The sequence below is a fragment of the Myxine glutinosa genome, chromosome 10 (assembly GCF_964187855.1).
Source record: "Myxine glutinosa chromosome 10, kmMyxGlut1.1, whole genome shotgun sequence".
Lineage (NCBI taxonomy): Eukaryota > Metazoa > Chordata > Myxini > Myxiniformes > Myxinidae > Myxine > Myxine glutinosa.
This window is the reverse complement of record NC_136270.1, coordinates 33041790-33062105: the sequence shown is the minus strand read 5'-3', so window position 1 is coordinate 33062105 and position 20316 is coordinate 33041790. Positions and strand designations below refer to the sequence as shown.

The 20316-nt window shown below is 44.3% G+C and overlaps 1 protein-coding gene across 2 annotated transcripts in view; it reads right to left on the bottom strand.

Moving 5' to 3' along the window:
- Positions 1 to 20316, bottom strand: part of LOC137434440 (uncharacterized) — a 68108-nt gene that overhangs the window by 33886 nt on the left and 13906 nt on the right. For both annotated transcript variants that reach the window (XM_068127428.2, XM_068127429.2), the window contains exon 2: positions 17909 to 18021. The gene's annotated coding sequence lies outside the window, so the exon portion shown is untranslated. The remainder of the gene's footprint in view (positions 1 to 17908; positions 18022 to 20316) is intronic.

Here is a 20316-nt window from a genome sequence, read left to right as displayed (position 1 = left end):
AGAAATAGGGACAGTTTGGAGAAACTTTTTATTCCATATTTTTTTCATTGGCACCGTGGTTTATATTATGGGTGCATATTATGTGCATCCATCTGAGCTATCAGTTTAGCAATAAGTTGGAAACTCAGGATTGTTTCTTGATTATTATTATTTTTGTATTAGTGACTGTCCCTATTCACCCGTAAAACGGGGTGAATAGGGACAGCCATAAAAATCCTATTTATTCCTATTTAACCCATATATGGGGTTAATATGGACTATAAGTTGCTTTTTAAAAAAACAAGAGAACACTTTCAACTGAAATATCAACAAATCAGTATGGTTATCAATTTTCAGCGAAAAAAGTTTCCGAACTTTTTTTCAGTTTGTCCCTATTCACCTTGCTGTCCCTATTCCCCCCATTTCACGGTATCATCATGCTGTACAGTATGCGCTGCAGCGTGCAGTATACAATTTACCCGTCAGTGTTTCTCCGGTCTCATTGATGTCCGTGTGTAGTTGTCATACCCACATGGGTCTAACCGCTGAGTTGTTCTTGCAATAGTATCACAGTGGGATGGATATTAGTACCATCCAGGTGCACCAGTTGTCGTGAGTGTTTACTACGGTCTCCTCCGTCCAATTTTTCAGAAAGAATTTTTCGACTTTTTTTCGACAGAAAACATTTTCTGAAAATTCTTGAAAATAATTCAACAATTTTCAGAAAATGTCGTTTTGTGATCCTTCAAGAGAAAATCCTTCCAGGTGCCAAAATTGATAGAGTCCTGTCTACAGTCCTGAAGAAGAATTCAAAATTAATCTTTTTTTGTTCGTTTGTTTGTTTTTTTATTCCATCGCAATATTATGGTAACAGTGTGAGCTTGGCACCCAAAGGTTGAACGGCGGAGTTGTTACTGACAATATCAACAGGTAAAAGAAGAAGAAGAAGAAGAAGAAGAAGAGGAGGAAAAAGGAGAAGAAGCACTCCTTTTTGCATCTTCAGACGCATAGGGCTATTGAGGTGCTTTATCCTTGAGTAAAGGGTACCTCACACCAAAAAAAGCTGTTTTTACAGACGTCCACGGATGTTCTTTCTACGGCAGCGTTGCGATTTTTTGAGCAAAATCGTGAACACCCGGGAGAGGATTTTGCTTGACCGTGACCGATTCACAGCGGTTTATTACGGTTTAGTACGGACTGCTACGGCTTCGTTGCGGATATACACGGCGGAGATACGGTGCCTCTACGTTTGCTTGCGTTCCTTACGGTTCCCGGCCCAGAATATAAAAACGGGGGCCCCCCCCCGCTCTCCCCTCATTCTGCTGCTGACTTCCAAGGGGGCAAGACCTATCCAGGAGAGCCATGGATGGAGCACCCACTGCCCAGAGTCCAAGGAGAGGGAGAATCCTTGCGGATGCTTAAGATGGCCTTACGGAGTCTTACGGTGGTGTTACGGCAGTTGCGGAAGCGTTGAGGAGGCGTTGAGGAAGCGTTGCGGTCTAGATTTCCGTAGCACTGCCGTAATTGTCTTATGAGAGTTTTGGTCTGGACCAAAACTCTCATAAGAAATTACGACCCCTCCCGGACGCTTAAGGATCCATACGAATGCTCCAGGAAGCGTTGAGGATGTCCCAGGTGCCACAAGGAATGCTCCCGGTTGTGCACGATTTTTTCACCGCAACGCCGCCGTAAACGTCGTGACGACCCCGTAAGGCAGGTGTGAGGGGGGTTTAAGAGGTACAACCCTGGACGGGGCGCCACACCGACGCAGGTGGTTACGAAAAAGCTATGTCATTAACTTCCAGGACAAAGCAGAGAATAATTTCTCTGTATTTTCTGGCCTTTCGGGTGCTGAAAAAAAACTCCTCTGAGACTACATGATGTAATACATACTCATCATTACATTCCTGCAAAAACCCCATAACAGTTCATAAATCTTTTGGTTTTTCAATTTACACACCTCGAGATAATCTATCTATAATTCCAGTAATCTCTGTGTGTATGTATGTATGTATGTATGTATGTATGTATGTATGTATGTATGTATGTATGTATGTATGTCTGTGACCGCTGTTTCTCGACAACCACGGGTCCGATATACTTTAAACTTGCCAGGTATATTGCTGGGGACCCGAGGATGTGCCTTTTCAAGGTTTCATATTAATCGGACAAGTAGTTACCGAGCTATGTCCAAAAAACGATTCAACCAATCAGAGAGCAGCGAGCTATCACGTGTGCCGAACGTGCCGAACAGACTCTGCCTCGGACGGCACATTTGAGAGCGTATTCATTTATTTCACGTTGGTAAACTATGTTGGCGTTAAACTATGTTTTAAAACTAATTACGTGCACGCTATGGCGATTTCTTTACCAAACTCCGCAAGCCGTTCGCTTTGGACCAAACCATTTCATGTAAATAGAGGGGGGGGGGGGGGGGTTGTCACCGTACTCGCAAGCCGTTCGCTTTGGACCAAACCATTTCATGTAAATAGAGGGGGGGGATTGTCACCGTACTCGCAAGCCGTTCGCTTTGGACCAAACCATTTCATGTAAATAGAGGGGGGGGATATAATTTTAGATATAGATATAGTACGGGCATGCCCTAGTTATATAAACTGATATGCCTGGAAATAATATTTACACATACAGCAAGTCCTCGCTTAAGGTTGTCGTTACGTTCTTGAAAAGTGCGACTTTAACTGAAATGACTTCAAGCGAATCCAATTTCCCCATAATAATTAATGTACATATGGGGGAGGGAAGGAGGGGCGGGGGGTCGGGGTTATGTTCCAGGGAATTTTTTTGTCGTCAGACAAAAGACATTATTTTCATATCAAGAAGAAGTTTTAAATAATTTTAAACGAACAATTGAATATCATCATCTCCAGTTGCTTTTTTCTCATCATCTCTAGTTGCTTCAGATCTTTATTGGTTAGCTCTTCAACGTGCGATTTCAGAAGGTGTGTAATGTCGGCTTCTTCCATTTCAATCAAACTGCTAGTATTGTTGGGTTTATTGGGCATCCGAGTTGGGTTTATTTGGCATCCGAGTTGGGTTTATTGGGCATCCGAGTTGGGTTTATTGGGCATCCGAGTTGGGTTTATTGGGCATCCGAGTTGGGTTTATTGGGCATCCGAGTTGGGTTTGATGGGCATCCGAGTTGGGTTTGATGGGCATCCGAGTTGGGTTTGATGGGCATCCGAGTTGGGTTTGATGGGCATCCGAGTTGGGTTTGATGGGCATCCGAGTTGGGTTTGATGGGCATCCGAGTTGGGTTTGATGGGCAACCGAGTTGGGTTTATTGGGCATCCGAGTTGGGTTTATTGGGCATCCGAGTTGGGTTTGATGGGCATCCGAGTTGGGTTTGATGGGCATCCGAGTTGGGTTTGATGGGCATCCGAGTTGGGTTTGATGGGCATCCGAGTTGGGTTTGATGGGCATCCGAGTTGGGTTTGATGGGCATCCGAGTTGGGTTTGATGGGCATCCGAGTTGGGTTTGATGGGCATCCGAGTTGGGTTTGATGGGCATCCGAGTTGGGTTTGATGGGCATCCGAGTTGGGTTTATCGGGCATCCGAGTTGGGTTTATCGGGCATCCGAGTTGGGTTTATCGGGCATCCGAGTTGGGTTTATCGGGCATCCGAGTTGGGTTTATCGGGCATCCGAGTTGGGTTTATCGGGCATCCGAGTTGGGTTTATCGGGCATCCGAGTTGGGTTTATCGGGCATCCGAGTTGGGTTTATCGGGCATCCGAGTTGGGTTTATCGGGCATCCGAGTTGGGTTTATCGGGCATCCGAGTTGGGTTTATCGGGCATCCGAGTTGGGTTTATCGGGCATCCGAGTTGGGTTTATCGGGCATCCGAGTTGGGTTTATCGGGCATCCGAGTTGGGTTTATCGGGCATCCGAGTTGGGTTTATCGGGCATCCGAGTTGGGTTTATCGGGCATCCGAGTTGGGTTTATCGGGCATCCGAGTTGGGTTTATCGGGCATCCGAGTTGGGTTTATCGGGCATCCGAGTTGGGTTTATCGGGCATCCGAGTTGGGTTTATCGGGCATCCGAGTTGGGTTTATCGGGCATCCGAGTTGGGTTTATCGGGCATCCGAGTTGGGTTTATCGGGCATCCGAGTTGGGTTTATCGGGCATCCGAGTTGGGTTTATCGGGCATCCGAGTTGCGTTTATCGGGCATCCGAGTTGCGTTTATCGGGCATCCGAGTTGCGTTTATCGGGCATCCGAGTTGCGTTTATCGGGCATCCGAGTTGGGTTTATCGGGCATCCGAGTTGGGTTTATCGGGCATCCGAGTTGGGTTTATCGGGCATCCGAGTTGGGTTTATCGGGCATCCGAGTTGGGTTTATCGGGCATCCGAGTTGGGTTTATCGGGCATCCGAGTTGGGTTTATCGGGCATCCGAGTTGGGTTTATCGGGCATCCGAGTTGGGTTTATCGGGCATCCGAGTTGGGTTTATTGGGCATCCGAGTTGGGTTTATTGGGCATCCGAGTTGCGTTTATTGGGCATCCGAGTTGCGTTTATTGGGCATCCGAGTTGCGTTTATTGGGCATCCGAGTTGGGTTTATTGGGCATCCCACCTAGGTTTATTGGGCACCAGAGTTGGGTTTATTGGGCATCCGAGTTGGGTTTATTGGGCATCCGAGTTGGGTTTATTGGGCATCCGAGTTGGGTTTATTGGGCATCCCACCTGGGTTTATTGGGCACCAGAGTTGGGTTTATTGGGCATCAGAGTTGGGTTGATTGGGCATCCGGGTTGGGTTTATTGGGCACCAGAGGTGGGTTTATTGGGCATCCGGGTTGGGTTTATTGGGCATCAGAGTTGGGTTTATTGGGCATCCGAGTTGGGTTTATTGGGCGTCCCAGCTGGGTTTATTGTGTGTTCCAGTTTGGTGTATTTAGTATCCCAACTGGGCATATTGGCTATACCATTTTGGTGTGTTCAGTATGCCAGCTGTGTTTATTGGGTATCCCAGTTCAGTGTATTTGGTATCCCAGTTCGGTGTATTTAGTATTCCAGCTGGGTTTATTGGGTATCCCAGTTTGGTGCATTTGGTATCTCAGCAGGCATTATTGGGTATCCCAGTCTGGTGTATTCGGTATCCCAGCTGTTTATTGGGTATCCCAGCTGTTTATTGGGTATCCCAGCTGTGTTTATTGGGTATTCCAGTTTCGCTGGGTTTCTTGGGTGTCCCACTTTGGTGTATTCTGTATCACAGCTGGGTTTATTGGGTATCCCAATTAGGTGTGTTCAGTATCCCAGCTGTGTTTATTGGGTATCCCAGTTCAGTGTATTTGGTGTCCCAGTTCGGTGTATTCAGTATTCCAGCTGGGTTTATTGGGTATCCCAGTCCGGTGTATTCGGTATCCCAGCTGTTTATTGGGTATCCCAGCTGTGTTTATTGGGTATTCCACTTTAGGGTCTCTCGGTTCTCCATGTCTCTCGGTTCCTGCTCTCAAATGTTGTGTTTGTGTCCTTCCCCCTCTTTCCCCATCTTGTCTACCGCTCCCGATGCTTTTTGTTTTATGTGTCGGTTTGTCGGTTATGTGTCGGTTTGTCGGTTATGTGTCGGTTTGTCGGTTTGTCTTTGTGTGATAAATGTTCGCTTCTTCACGAGCCTCGATCTTGTATACAAAAAAAAAAGAAAAAAAAAAAGGGTATTCTGTATCACAGCTGTGTTTATTGGGTATTCCAGTTTCGCTGGGTTTATTGGGTATCCCACTTTGGTGTATTCAGTATTCCAGCTGGGTTTATTGGGTATCCCCGTTTGGTGCATTTGGTATCTCAGCTGGCATTATTGGGTATCCCAGTCCAGTGTATTCGGTATCCCAGCTGTTTATTGGGTATCCCACTTTGGTGTATTCTGTATCACAGCTGGGTTTATTGGGTATCCTCGTTCAGTACATTCAGTATCCCAATTCCCACAAAAAGGAGACTTTTTCTATGATCTGCCCACCTCGATTATACATTGCAACAGTAAAAAAATTTCACTCAATCGTTTTTATTAACATTTGTTTTTGCACAGAGTTAAGCACCTGAGGAATCAGTGTGTCAAACAGCCTGGTGTTGGCTTAACAGTTAAGGTGGCTGGCTTTAGATTTTCGGGTCCTGAGTTCAAGCCCTTGTTGCTCTGTTGAATTAACACCAGGTGGGTTGACTCGAGCTGTCATCCTATCGCGATTGGGAAAAAAGAGTACCAGCTTACTGATAAACAAGGGGCATTGCATCAGCGGTGCAGCCACACCCCCAAAAATTAATACAGCCAAGCAACCGCAAGCTTCATACGAAACCCCCACCAGTGTGTCAAGCAACACCAAACTCCAACAACCTGGTAACAACTCACCCTTCCAAACAATAACTTGAGGTTCAACTTATGAAATCTAAGCTTACTGTCCACTTCCACTCTCGTTACGACTCGCACTTCTCCAGTTTGTGGAATTGCCTTCCGGAGTCAGTTCAATTATATGCTTCCCTGCATGGCTTCCAGCAAGTGATGATCACCATATCATGTTACCCCTTCCCCCAACCCATGCTATTTTAAATCCCTACGAACCATCCCTCACCCATCCCTCTTACTTGAACATAACTGCCTTTCCACTCCTCTTTTTCTGTAATTTAATTCTGGTTATTTGGCCCTTTTCAGTAAACCAAAGGTTACAAGTAAGAAAACTGATATTGTCAATAGTCACTAGCTTTACCACATTACTTTTCTACAAAATCTCCAGAATGATCCACACACTTCTGCCAGCGCTTCACGAGCTTAAAAATACTGCTGCGGTAAAAGTCCGGCCCAACACTTTGTAACCAGCTGCGTATGGCTATCTGGACTGCCGCATCATTTTTCATAGTGCTGGCCTCTGATTTGACCTTTCAAGGGCCCGAACAGATTGTGGTCCGAGGGGGCCAAGTCAGGTTGTGCGGAGGGTGTGGGAGTAGTTCCCAGCCATTATTTGAGATTTCTTCCCAAGTCAAACGCAGTGTGAAGTCTACAGTTGTAATGTTGAAAGATGACAGCTTTTTTCATCAGGTGCTTTCCAGAGTACACGTTTCAATTTCTTGATCGTCTGAACGTAGCGAGCCATGTTGATGGTTTCCTGTTTAGGCAGGAAATTAACCAGTGTGCATCCCTCAGCATCCCAAAGGTTCCCATAACTTTGCCAACCGAGGGTACTCTTTTGGCCTTCTTTTTTTGGAGATGTGGTGCAATGCCATTCCATGCTTTGCTGCTTGGTTTCTGGGTCGTAATGATGGCACCAGCTTGCATCACCAGCCAAGATACGGACAGGAAGTCATCGACCGCGGCAGCATATCCTTGAAGAAACTGATGACAGATCCATGTTATTATTATTATTTTTTTGGATACAGAATCGAGGCTCGTGAAAGCTAACATTTATTTCACAAACAAATCAACCAGACAAACAAAATATATAAAAAGAGGGAGCGGAAGACAAGATGGGGAGAGAAGAGGAAGCACAAAAACACAACAATTGAGAGCAGGGAGATGTGTGGGAGGCAGAGGGCTTGCGGGAAGGAGGTGTGGGAAGGGGGGGGGGGGGGGAGGAGAAGTATAAAACACAAGGACACCAAGGACTTCCAGGACAGAAGTTGGTATTTCAAAAAAGTGGATTTGGGGTGAAATTAGCAGGGCTAGGAAAGATCAAGGTTTTGGATGGGGGAAGATAAGATGGTGGTGAACAGCTGTTTAAGACCTGGAGGGTGGATTGGGATTGAAGAGAGTGAGGGAGTTTGTTCCAGAGGCAGGAGAAAAGAGGAATGAAGGAGTGAAGGTGAGCAGAGAGCGATCTGGCTATCTGGACATTTGTGTTCATACGTAACCAAATATGAAAACAGGAACAAGCCTTTGTTACGTGCTCCTCCCCGACCCCTGGTCAGTGTACCTCCGAGCCCCGAGAGGAGTCACGGCAGAAAAAATGTGTTATTCTGTGTCAAAGATCAACGGAGAAGCCACCCCAATTGTTACTGACAAACAAATATTGTATTAAGATCACACAATAATAACAGTACAACAACAATAGTATTCAAAAGTACAATCAATATGTCCTATGATGGTACCATCAGTTTTGTAATATATAACTCACTGTGCTCCAAGTGAGTGAAACAAGAACATTCCCCAATGTCTCTTATTCCCGGCTTCAAGACGAAGTTGATTCGCTCCAGCGATCGCCAGAACGATGTCCAATCGAGACCAGAATCCCGTGCGGATGGCAAGAAGAGTCACACAGCCGAACCTGTACAAAGGCGCCCTCAAGGCGACTGGGAAATCCAAAGGCGCCCTACAGGCGACTGAGAGATCACACCCTCGGGTATGGACGAAGTAACCTTCAAAAAGCCATGTCACACACGCCCCAGATCGACGTCTGAATGCAGTGAAAATGGTCGAAAAGAGACGAAACCGCAAGCGAAGCACAAGTCCTCCGTGAGTCAAAATGGCCGACGACCCACGCTTGAGACGTAACGGCCCGGCGATAATTCTCCTCGGAATCCACCGCCAAAAACCTGACATGCAGGTTGATCGGTCACAGCGATGACAACTCTGTCGCAGGAATTCCTTTCCCGGAAACCCGAAAGTTCGCTAGCGACACTTGCTCGCCAACGTTCGATTCCGAACTCGGAGCAACTCGGCTTTCTTGTCCGACTCCCTCGCTCCGCCCTTTTTTCTCTCTTCTCCCTCTTCGTTGTCTGGTTCCCGATCTGGTTTCCTGTTTCTTTTAACATTAACTTTTTTACCTTTTGAAAACAGTTCATGAACAATAAACCTTTTGAACACAATAATAGTACATGGAATCAAATATTTACAGTGGATGCAAACCATCACAACGGAAGTGACGAATCCATAACACCTTCTGATATCCCAAGGTCTCTATATTCTCCTGTATGGTATGGTGTCGTATGCCAAGCTGCGCTGCAATCTCACTAACCATAACGCTTCGGTACTCACTGATGAGCGCATCAACTTTCTACTGGTTGCGTTCAGTCGTGGCGCTTCTCGTCCGACCACAGTGTGGCTGATCGGCATTGTCCATTTTCCGTCCTTGGTGTTTCACACCCACCTTCTGGCACTGCTCGCGCCCATGGAGGAATCTTCGTACAACTGACTCAATCAGCCACAGATATCTACAGCTGAGGTGTTCACCTTCACAAGGAATTCAATCACTACACATTGACGAAACGATATGTTGGTAACAGCCATTTTGTCGCAATGGATTGTGGGAACACCAGTGGTGTGCATGCGAGCCTGCATTTTTATCGGAGTGGCTAGATCAGATGCTAGATGGACAGATGTCACGAATAACTCGTGTTCTACTATATTCAGCATAATTATGCTGAATCCACTGTATTTTGGTACGGCCCTCAATGAATTATTTCCCGCTGAGCATCCCATTGAATTTTAAAATGATATTAGAAAAAATTCTGATAATTTTATTGTTAAAGCAATTTTTCTTTGCCAAGCCTTAGATTTAATACAATAATCTGGGACTAGTTATAATGGTGTCCTATTTCATCGTTTTGGGAAGTTGGCAGGATTAGAGGCAGGCAACTCCGTCTCGTCTGAATTTGAATCTCAGCCCAGCTATAAACTCATCCCTGTGTGATTCATCAATGTGTGCCATCCCTCAGATGGCCATTAATCTGGGTGTCCCGTCGGGCAGCATTAGGTGATGGACGTCAAATATCCCATGGTGCCCTTAGTGAGGAGTAGGTGAGCTATCCATGGCACTCCAAACATTCCAAATTCCTGCCCTGACTTCCTGTGGCGGAGTTGCGATACATCTAGTATTGTAATAGTAGCCAAGAAACTGCTTCGGCAAAAAATCCGATGCTCTGCATAGAGCACAGGTATTCAACCTGGAGGCAATTACCCCATCAGGGGGGTAAGTTGGCATTCGTTTTTGGGGTGGGGGAAGAGGGGTAAGGAAAGACTCATCAAAGATGATGATGTCACAAATAAAATAGAGTGCCTTGGTCTGCGGGAAGATAATACACTGAAGGTAGACTTTCAGGATTCTAACCTGGCATCCTTCTGGCAAAAAGCTGGTGGTGAGTAGCCAATTATCTCTGACAGAGCTCTCAAAGTCCTCATCCCAATTGCCACTACACATCACTGTGAGGTCGGCTTTTCTACAATGGTCAACATTCAAACCAAGGCATTAAATATATTGGATCTTACTAATGACCTGTGTGATGTGATCTCGATGTGGCAAGGCCTCACAACTCTAACCTAATCAAGAAGAAGGAATTTCAACGATCACGCTGATACTTTCATTTGTGAAGTATTGCTTGCCACATGTTTGAACATATTCAAGATTGGGCTCGTGACGCCAGGACATTAAGGGTTATTCATTTTCATTTTTTCTGAGACTTAAAATCCAAGGTAATTTTTTTTTTCCCCACTAACCAATGGATGATGAAATAGCTTGAAAAAAACGTTACACAAAAGATGAGAATCACAATTTAGAGTTATGTACAAAGAAGATACAATTATCACAATATGTGTCAAAAGTTAATACTTTCGCTGACAGTCGTCGGAGACATTATGCTTTTGGGTTGTCCGGCTGTCCGTCCGTGGTCAGTTTTCGTTAACACGATAACTTAAGAATGGCTGAAGGGATCCAAGTGAAACTTTATTCAGGTATGTATAGTGATGTAAAGAGAAGCTTTTTAGAATATGGGGTCAACAGGTCAAAGGTCAGAGGCCTCGTTGGGTAAAAATTGTTACAGCACTAACTTGTGATGGGATTTTTACCAAACTTGGTGCAAGTATATACAGGGTGCGTCAATGGAATCTGACGGTTTCAGAAATCAGCTGCAGCTGAAGGCACGCTGCTGGTGGGGAAACCTTGTGTGTCACGTGGTCTGAAAGTTACGCGGTTTTCTCCTGTCAGTGCAGCGAGAGACAGTATGGAGAACTGGTCGGTGCCACAACGCATGTTCACGGTAAGGGCATTTTTTGAATGCAAATCGGTAGTGTAGGTGCAGAGAAGATTTAGACACGAGTTTGGTGTTGCACAGGACAGTGTGATTCCCTCATAAAATAATTTGAAGTGGGTGGAAAAATTCAATAACACCGGGCAGTGTTTGTGATGTTCTGTTGGCAGTGCCTGAACGGGTCCGCACACCGGAGAACATTGGAGAGTTAGAGAAGCGGTGTTGGTTGCATAGTCCAACTCGCTCTGCCAGGCGTCAATCGGCTGTGTTGAACATATCGGTCGCGAGTGTTCGCTGTATTCTGCACAATGACCTCCAATTTCATCCCTATAACATTCAAACTGTGCAGAGTCTGAAAGAAATCGATAATCACTCAACTGGAATTTTGTAAGCAGTTCATGGACATTTTGAATGAAAATCCAGCTGTTGCCCAAATTAATATCGGACGAGAGCACAAGTCCACCTCTTCGGGTTCATCAACAAACAGAACTGCCGTTATTGGAGTGACGAACACCCTGCGCAGATGTTTCAAAGACCATTGCACAGTGCGAAAGTCACAGTTTGGTGTGACGTTTCTGCCTTTGGGATTATCAGACCGTACTTATCTGGCAATGCTAGTCAACAAAAGCTGGCAATGTTAGCGTTTCCTGGTGACTAGGACGTGAGATCTGGTTCCAGCAGGATGGCGCGCGCCACGGCGCACACATCTCGGGCATCGGTGGAAGTTTTGCGATACATGTTTCCCAGGCATCATCTCCCGGTTTGGAGATATCGACTGGCCACTTTGGTCCCCTGATATAACAGCTCCTGACTACTTCCTATGGAGATACTTGAAGTCAAAAGTTAATGCCACCAAACCTCACACCATCATGGCATTGAAACAACGCATCACTGAAGAAATTTGAGCAATTGACAAAGGTTTATTGCAACGGGTTCTGGACGATTTCAGGTCTAGATTACATGAATGTATCCGTTTTGTGGAGGCCACTTAAAAGTTTTTTTTTTTTTTTTGTAGATTAATAAATTGCATTGTACTGCTGTTTCTCAACTGAATGCGTTTTGGGCAATTCCACGACGTTAGAGTGACACTGCGTCATTTTTGTGAACTTTGATTGCTCGAGCACAGCGATAAAGCCACTACTACCTACTCTCTATATATCATATTGTAAATGAAGAATTGCACTTTACAGAGATATTAATGGAGTTCCTGTAAGATGGACCATTGTCAAGTAATTAACATTCAAAAACGGTGTTACGGAGTGACACTGTCTTTTGTCATTTATTAAACAATAACAACATTTATTGAAAACTCTGCTCTCACAATAGTTATAAAATTGTAATGAAATACTGGGAAGATGCACTAATCATTGTACCTTCAGTACAGGGGTTTCAAAATTCCAGACATGACCTAATTACTCTGAAATAATTACAATAGTCCCGTTACGGAGTGACGAAAAATCCCGTTACGGAGTGACGAGTCAATTTTGAGATTTCTCCCAAAGCAACAAATCATTTCTAGATTACGCCAGACTTTCATTCTGAACCCAGCTGACTTGTGCTGGCGTTTCATCTAACAATTTAGAAAATAATAAAAATAAAAATCTGAACTGAGAAAATATACAATAAACATAAACAAAAGTCAAGAAATAGACAAGAAATTGAGAACAATTTACGAGTGGATGACCAGAAACAAAACAAAGTTTGGAATTAATCAGTTGGCCACATCACAAAATTTCACATGACTGCCCTGCAAAAGGTTCCCTTTCCCAAAAACACATTCAGCAAATACATAATGATTGCGATGGTCGAGGGATGGCTGAAGAAGGAATCTGACGACTTGGTTGGAATCCATCCAGGATTTATCTTCCACCTCTGGGAATGTATATGCCAAGTCAGATAGGCCCGCTTTTCGCAAAAATGATACTTCCAAACAACCATCATCTACTATCTGAGTCACCTGGCCACCAAACAACTTCTTAGATTATTTTGTGACATACTGCACAGTCACAAAGTCACCAGGGTGCACTTGGGGTTGACTGTCTGACCTGGGGCGCTCAGCAGGTGCTGGACTAGCAGTATTTTGACATTCCAAGGATGATACATGGCACTCGGGGTGAAGACTCACCAATTCAAATTCTTCCGCTGTTGAGTGCATAGAGGCGCTCACAACATATTTCCTCACAGGTTTCACACAGTGTGTTTGGTGTGTGTTTGGTGTGTATTCAGAAGCGACTTCACTAACTGCCAGCGCTCGTCCAATTGCGACTGGCACTTCTGAATGTCTCCTGCTGCGATGAATAAAACTTCGATCTTTTTGCACTGTGCCACTGCTACGTGGAAGAAGGATTGTGCATCAGATACAGGATCCCCAGCCAGATTTGCCAACCAAACTCTCCTCTTTACCTCACCTCCTATCCCATCAACAGCGCCCTTACCGTGAGATGTGGCAAAGAAATTCCAGGATAATTGAATCATGAACAATTCTTGAAGGAATGTTAGATTGGAAAACAAGAATTTCTGTTTAAATTGACTGGCTGCCCCATCTGAAAAAAGTCAATCGCCCTAATCCTGGGGTGACGTGATATCAGTGTGGTGATGATATTGGACAGGAAGGTATGGACAGCATATTTGCCATGCTGGAGGTCATCGCTAACAATAACGAAAGACTCGGTAACATTATCAATCCAGGCGCACACTGTGAATAGAGTGACTTGGACGTGGCTCCAATGAGCACTCTGGATTTCATTCTGTTCTATCGCAGCATAGTTCTCCGCAAAATCGACCTGGACGACAATGCGATCACCATCAACTGCCTTCCTTCTATCTTCAAAGAAGTAGCTCTGCTTCCTCTTGATGAATGAGTGCAAGCTGAAGCATGGAAGTTGTTTGCAATACCTCATGCAGGGCATCCTGAACAGTCCCATCTTTATTTGCTTTTGTGGCCCGCTGCTCAATTGTCTCCCACTGAAACCACTTCAGCGGCAGGTTAGCCGTTTCGTCGTCGACAGAATACACTGTGGCAAACTTGGTATGGCATTCCTGACATTTTCCTGTCATGCAGTTGTCCGAATCCTGATCACATACAATGCTTCCAAGGAATTCACGAAAGTTGGTCGAAAGTCCAGGTACATGATGACAAGGCCTCCAATAAGAGGCGCATGTTTTCATGATATCTGCAGAGGCAGACATTGTGCGGAAACTTTGAATTGAGGCATACATTGGCTGGATGAAGTGCTGCGAATTTGGAGTAGCCAATCTTGATGTTTGCATATTTCTCACAAAACAAACTGTATGCCTCTCGTATTGTCATCATTAGGAAACTCTTTTGAACCTTGTCCTTTCGTTTCCCAGTCTTAATGACCACAAAGTCTTTCTTCCCTGGCGACATCCATGAAATATCGGGACTCAGTGTTTTTGCCCTTCGCCCGACATCTCCGCTGACGTGCACGTTCACTTTCCCTTGTCTTCGCAACATTAGCAGCACGCGCCTCTCTTGCGTTTCGCATCCAGCTCCCTGCATTTTTCCGTGAGTCTCGAAAACGCTTTTGTCGCTCGGCAGCAGTCAATGGCATCCTTTCTGTAATATGAATGCATCGACAAATTATCCATTTGAATTGCACCGTACCCTTCTACGAATCATCTAAAAGATCATGAAATGTTTTAGGCCACAAAAACTGACAGTAGAGGTTGTAAGCGGCTTCACTCAGCTTGTCCACTGCAAAGTTGGTGGTCCGCGGTGGCGCGGTGATTTGTCTAGTTTTCCTCCTAAGATGCGTATCCGCAGGTGACAACAGAGGTGTAGTTTGTACTCACCGATTGCTGGATGTAAACCGATTTCAAAACCGCTCAAGATGACCACGCGTAAACTTGAAACTTGTCATACGGAAGTAAAATCTGGCACGCAATGAATTCTGGGACAGCTACTCTGTCGCCACCTTTTTTCAGGCTGAGTTATCAATTGTTTGACAGAATGAGTCACTCCGTAACGTTACGGAGTAACAAGTTTTCTTTTTAATTTATTTTTTGTAGATTTTTAAAATATATATAATTATACTGTACAGTGATTGGGTGGTATAAGTTCTTAATGACCCTGGATTTATTTGGTTTTTCATCCACCAGTTGAAGAGAAAAGTAAACAAATGTCAAATTTTCGTTATGGAGTGACACGTCACGGAGTGACATCTGACTCCTAATTTGAGTGTTAATTAAGCATAGAAGGCCAACTCATATTTTTTTTCAATTGGTTTTGAAATAATCTTCATACAGGTATCTTCTGATGGATAGCATTTGTTGACTTCATACCAATGAATTGAGAGACTAATGAATTAATAGTTATTTGCATTATCGAGGGCCAATTTTACTGCGCTTTTCAGTAGAATTACTTCATTATTTGCAACGATTGATGTAAGCCAACAGAGCAAGCTAACTCAGTGATCTTGACATTATCTGAAAGTACATTTTTTCAGCTTTCATTTGGTACATAACTAACTTTTTCAGTCAAACTTAAAATTTGACCTCTGCGGACCGTTTCTCGTGGAATTGCCCTTTTGCTTTTTATGCAACCCTGTTCTCCACAATAACACTTTAAAAACCGTCACATTCCATTGACTCGTACTGTATTATGATGCAAAGAGAAACTGATTAGATTTCTGTCAGAGGTCATATCAGGTAAAAATGCGATACTTGAGTTGAACAAATGCGATACAAGAGATTTAAATCAAACTTGGTACATGCATGTATGATGATGACGATAACGTGGGAAGAGGCAGATTGGTCGACACTGAAGTCGAAGAATGCCATTCTATTTTTTGCACATATGTAAGCATTTTCAATTTATGAGCATGGATAATTAGTCTGAGAAGGCACAGCAAATAAGCCAGCATAACCATTGCCAATAAACTGCATGGCAGTACTGTACCTGCCTCTCGGTCGAGGGGGAACACCAGAATACGAATACAGATTAGTCAGGGCCCTTAGGGATATTTTGGTTCAAATTCTTCCAAAAGCATCAAATTTGGCGCAGATGTTGCCCATGCCATACTCTTTCGATTTTTGACGGGCGCCAAGGGCGGTATGATCCGGCGACCATACCGGTCCATCCCGCCATGTCACCTGACCTATGACGGCATAATTAGGATATGCATCCAATCACATGGTGTACTATAAGTGGTCAAAGTTCAAAATGAATCGATCGAAAAATGAAGGCAGGGATCCATTTTTAAGGTTTTCATAAAATCCAATATGGCCGCCAGGTCACATGACCTATGACGTCATATTTATGACATGTATACAATCATGTATACATGAACCCAGATCATGATCGCACAAAAATTAAACACAAGGATATGGCATACAGTTCATAAAACATCAAAATCCGTACCTTTGTAATTAGACTGATGAACTGCATATGCCTGAAAATTAGGAAATAGACATGTAAATATTTCCTCTAAATGTCAAAAATAAGGTCAGAGTTCGATTACCCAACCCAGAAACATAAAATGGTGAACCTCGCATAAATCTTGACAAAAAACTCAAAAACCGACATGTTTGACTCAAAAATGACCTTTAAGATGGCCTTGAGGGTTGACCTTGACCTCGAATCATCAAAATAACATCATAATTGGATTCCTCGACCTCGAAAACCCCTGAAAAGTGGCATCATACATGATTCCAACCCTTTTGGCTATTTAACCGATTTTCCTCTAATCCGGGTGGTGGCCATTTAGTATTTCGCCAATATGGGGCCCCCGGGGGGGGGGGGGGGGCCCTTCTTGGCGCCCGTCAAAAATCGAAAGAGTATGAAATGGGCAACATCTGGGCCAAATTTGGTGCTTTTGGAAGAATTTTAACCAAACGGCCTCAAAATATCCCCTTAAGGGCCCTGACTAAATGTAATTAATAGGAATATAAACATTGTTTTTTTTTTTTAACACATTTCCCTACATAAAAAAATAAAAAAATAAAATATATTTGCACGTCTTGGTATATCTCCTTCCGAGAAGATTTTGAACACCCCAAATTCAGAATCCCAGAAGAAAGGTATGTGCAGGTCATTGTTACACCGAAGTCGTCTCGCTTAATGGAATGTCCATGCGGGTTTCAACAATACTTGGGAATATTCAGACTTTTACACAGCAAAAATATTACTATATTTGACATTAGTCTTGCACCTAAATGTCGACTAATACAACTTTGACTACTACAAAATCTACTACAACTACGAACCCAATTATTACAAACTTATCGTGGGGTTGGCCAAGGAATGCTTTTGGTTCAAATCTGTTAGACTAGCTAGCCAGGCCTGACGTTATAATGAACGTGGAAGGAATTCGTAATTTGTTCAGGGTCCCAGTGATAACTCACATACTCTTCGCAAAATAAACATCTTTAATATGTCAGGGCAGCTCAATGTGAGCATCAGTTTGAAGCAGGGAAGCTCTCATGTTTATCAGGGTGATGTAATATGATAAGCAGGAGGTTAAATATGAAAGGTAATCTGGGGAGGATGTTGTATGTGGATGATATGGCTGTTGTGGTGGAGAGTAGACAGGAGATACCGGAAGTATTGGAGGAGTGGAAGAAAGCATTTGGGAAACGTGGGCTGAAGATGAGTATGGAGAAGACCGAGGTGATGTGGGCCAGGCAGTAGAGAAAATAAATGAATATCAGGTTAGAGGGGAAGGAGATCAGACAAGGAAATAGGTTTGAATATCTGGGGGGAGGGGGGCGACAATGACTTGGGATGGTAAGTCGGAGGCAGAGGTGAGGAAGAGGATTCAGGTGCGTGCGAATGCGTGGAAAAGGGTGGAAGGAGTAATGGCAGACAGAAGAATGTCAAGGGAATTGAAAAGGAACGTTTTGGTGTTTTGTGTGATGCCAGTCTACATTTACGGTCTCCAAGCAGTGGCAAGGGAAAGGGGAGGAGTGTCGGGTTCAAGGCAGGGTAGAAGCTTGGTACTATTGGACCTCACCCCTTATAAAGGGAACAGAAGGAGAAGAATATCCACCAATGACCAATTCTGGCAAATGGGTCCTCCTGCTCAATGTCCTTCCGATGGAAGGTGCTTCACAATGATGCCTCGTCCTGAAGGTGAAACACCAGGTAGACAGTTTAAACTGGGGGATTCAAACTCAGGATAGACAACTCAAAGGCGAGTGGGCATACCCCAATGCTATCCTCTTACACGCAAATAAATATTCCATAAAATAGAACAAAAATGATCACATGTACTTCTGCATTGCACACAACTAAAAAATTCAATTGCCCAAAATGTTTTCAATTCTTCCTTGTTTCTCTGTATACCTTCTTCTGCCAGGCTATTGGCGTTTCCCCTTTCTCCTGCTGTTCCCTTTATGTTGTATCCTGATCTGTTATGTGTCCCAGTTTTCATATGAGCCGAGACCATGTATGTATAAAAAAACTAAAAACAAAGGTAACATCTATCTATACAACCTTATGGACACTCGTGGGCCCATTGGTCTTCACAGCCTTGTGGCATACCTGCCTGCTGTACTGCTCGAGTAATAGCTTACCTTTTACCGAACCCAGACGAGCTTGAGCTTGGCTTATGGAATGGATATGATTAGGTTTTGGTGGGAGTAGAAGGAGATTGTACGTTCGTTATTATTAATATTGGTTTTAATATTATTAGTATTAGTTAATGTCTGCTTTGGTACAATGTTATCATTGTTTTTGTTATTTATTTTGTAATTAGAATGCCATGCCACAGAAGGACCGATTAAGCTGCTCTATACACCTTAACATGGGCTGTGTTTAAAACATGGGAATTCTTCTGGATTATTTATAATTAGCCGAAACAACTCAGGAGGTCGTGAGTATCATTTTGGTGCATCACAGTCCACATCAGAAAGCTCCAGTAGAACTCCACAAAAAACATGACTGACACACACACTGACACTGACACACACACTGACACTGACACACACACTGACACTGACACACACACTGACACTGACACACACACTGACACTGACACACACAGACACAGACACACACACGAATGTATGTGAATTACTATTCAGGGCTTTGCTTATCAATGTGTAGTCGATTAAAGGTTGTTGCGATTAAAGGGTCAGGAGCCCTTCTGAGGAAAAGGAGACCGGAAACGGAAGAAGAAAAGACACGAGGTCCTGGAGACGCGACGATTCTTCTTCTTCCTTGCCGAGCTCGGACGCGAGCGGGATCGCTATTGAGCAACGTAACAGAATCGGCGTTTAAAAGCCCATCTGGCGAGAGGAGTTACCGGGACGTGTAACTACCCTTTGACACGTCAGGTCACCGTGGGTTCGTGCACGGATCCAAGCAGCCGGCACGGTTCGCCTCACCGTCTACAAGGCCGCGTACGGGTCGCACCTTGGGCCGCGCGCGCTGGGCAAGCCGCGTGTTGCTTTGCCTGCTTTGCTGTACCCGCTTTGCTTGGCCAGGAGGTGCGCGCTGCAGCCGTTGTTCCCGGTACGGGACGTGCCCGGTGAAAGCACGTCAGGAAGGGTCCGTTCAACCGCCCACGTGCGGAGATCGAACTACCGGAGTACGGAGACATTGAGAGAGACATTGACCATGGAGGGAGTCGGGAGTGGGGCTCACGTGAGGAATGTATAAGATGGCCATCTTAGAGTTATTATAGATGAGTTTACATCTTTGTACTATTGATTGCTGATTGTGGATGGTTGTTGATTGCTCGGGGAATATATCATCGATTATTCTGGATCCTTGGTGTGGGGTTTCTTATTGGTTGGAATTCAGATTTATGCGTTACGAAAGAGCATAAATAATAGATCTTTCTGGCGGAGTTCCTCTCACGGTCCGGGGGTCACCGAGACCAGGTAGTCACCGGGAGGACCACGTAACACACACAAGAAGAGCATTGACGCGAGAGAGCAATGTTACACTCTAATAGCTATGCGGTTGGATGTGTACAAATTCCCCTGTGTGTGGAATGACCAATTATATTTAATCAGTTACTCATCTCAATAAATTCCAGGTACCTGATTTAGGACAATATAATATTTATTTCAGGATTTAGGGTGTTTCGGGATTTAGGTCAACTTGAGCAATGGGTGTTTAGTGACGTCAGGAATTTGTGCGTGGACACAACCTCACGGCCATATTGGAGTACTTGTACAAGCGGAGGACAAAGGAACGTCCATTCACGATCGGTGAAGTAGAAAACTAGTGTTATTGTACTTTGTGTGCTTTGACTCAACCAGCCATGAGCTAATGTTCTCGGTTTTTGTTCCAAGGCTCTTGCCAATTCATCAGAGAAATAATACATCCACATCAGTCCCATTACGACCCGGGAAGAATGGTACACGATCGGATTATCATCGTTTGTGCCATGATCGACATTTATGACATCGA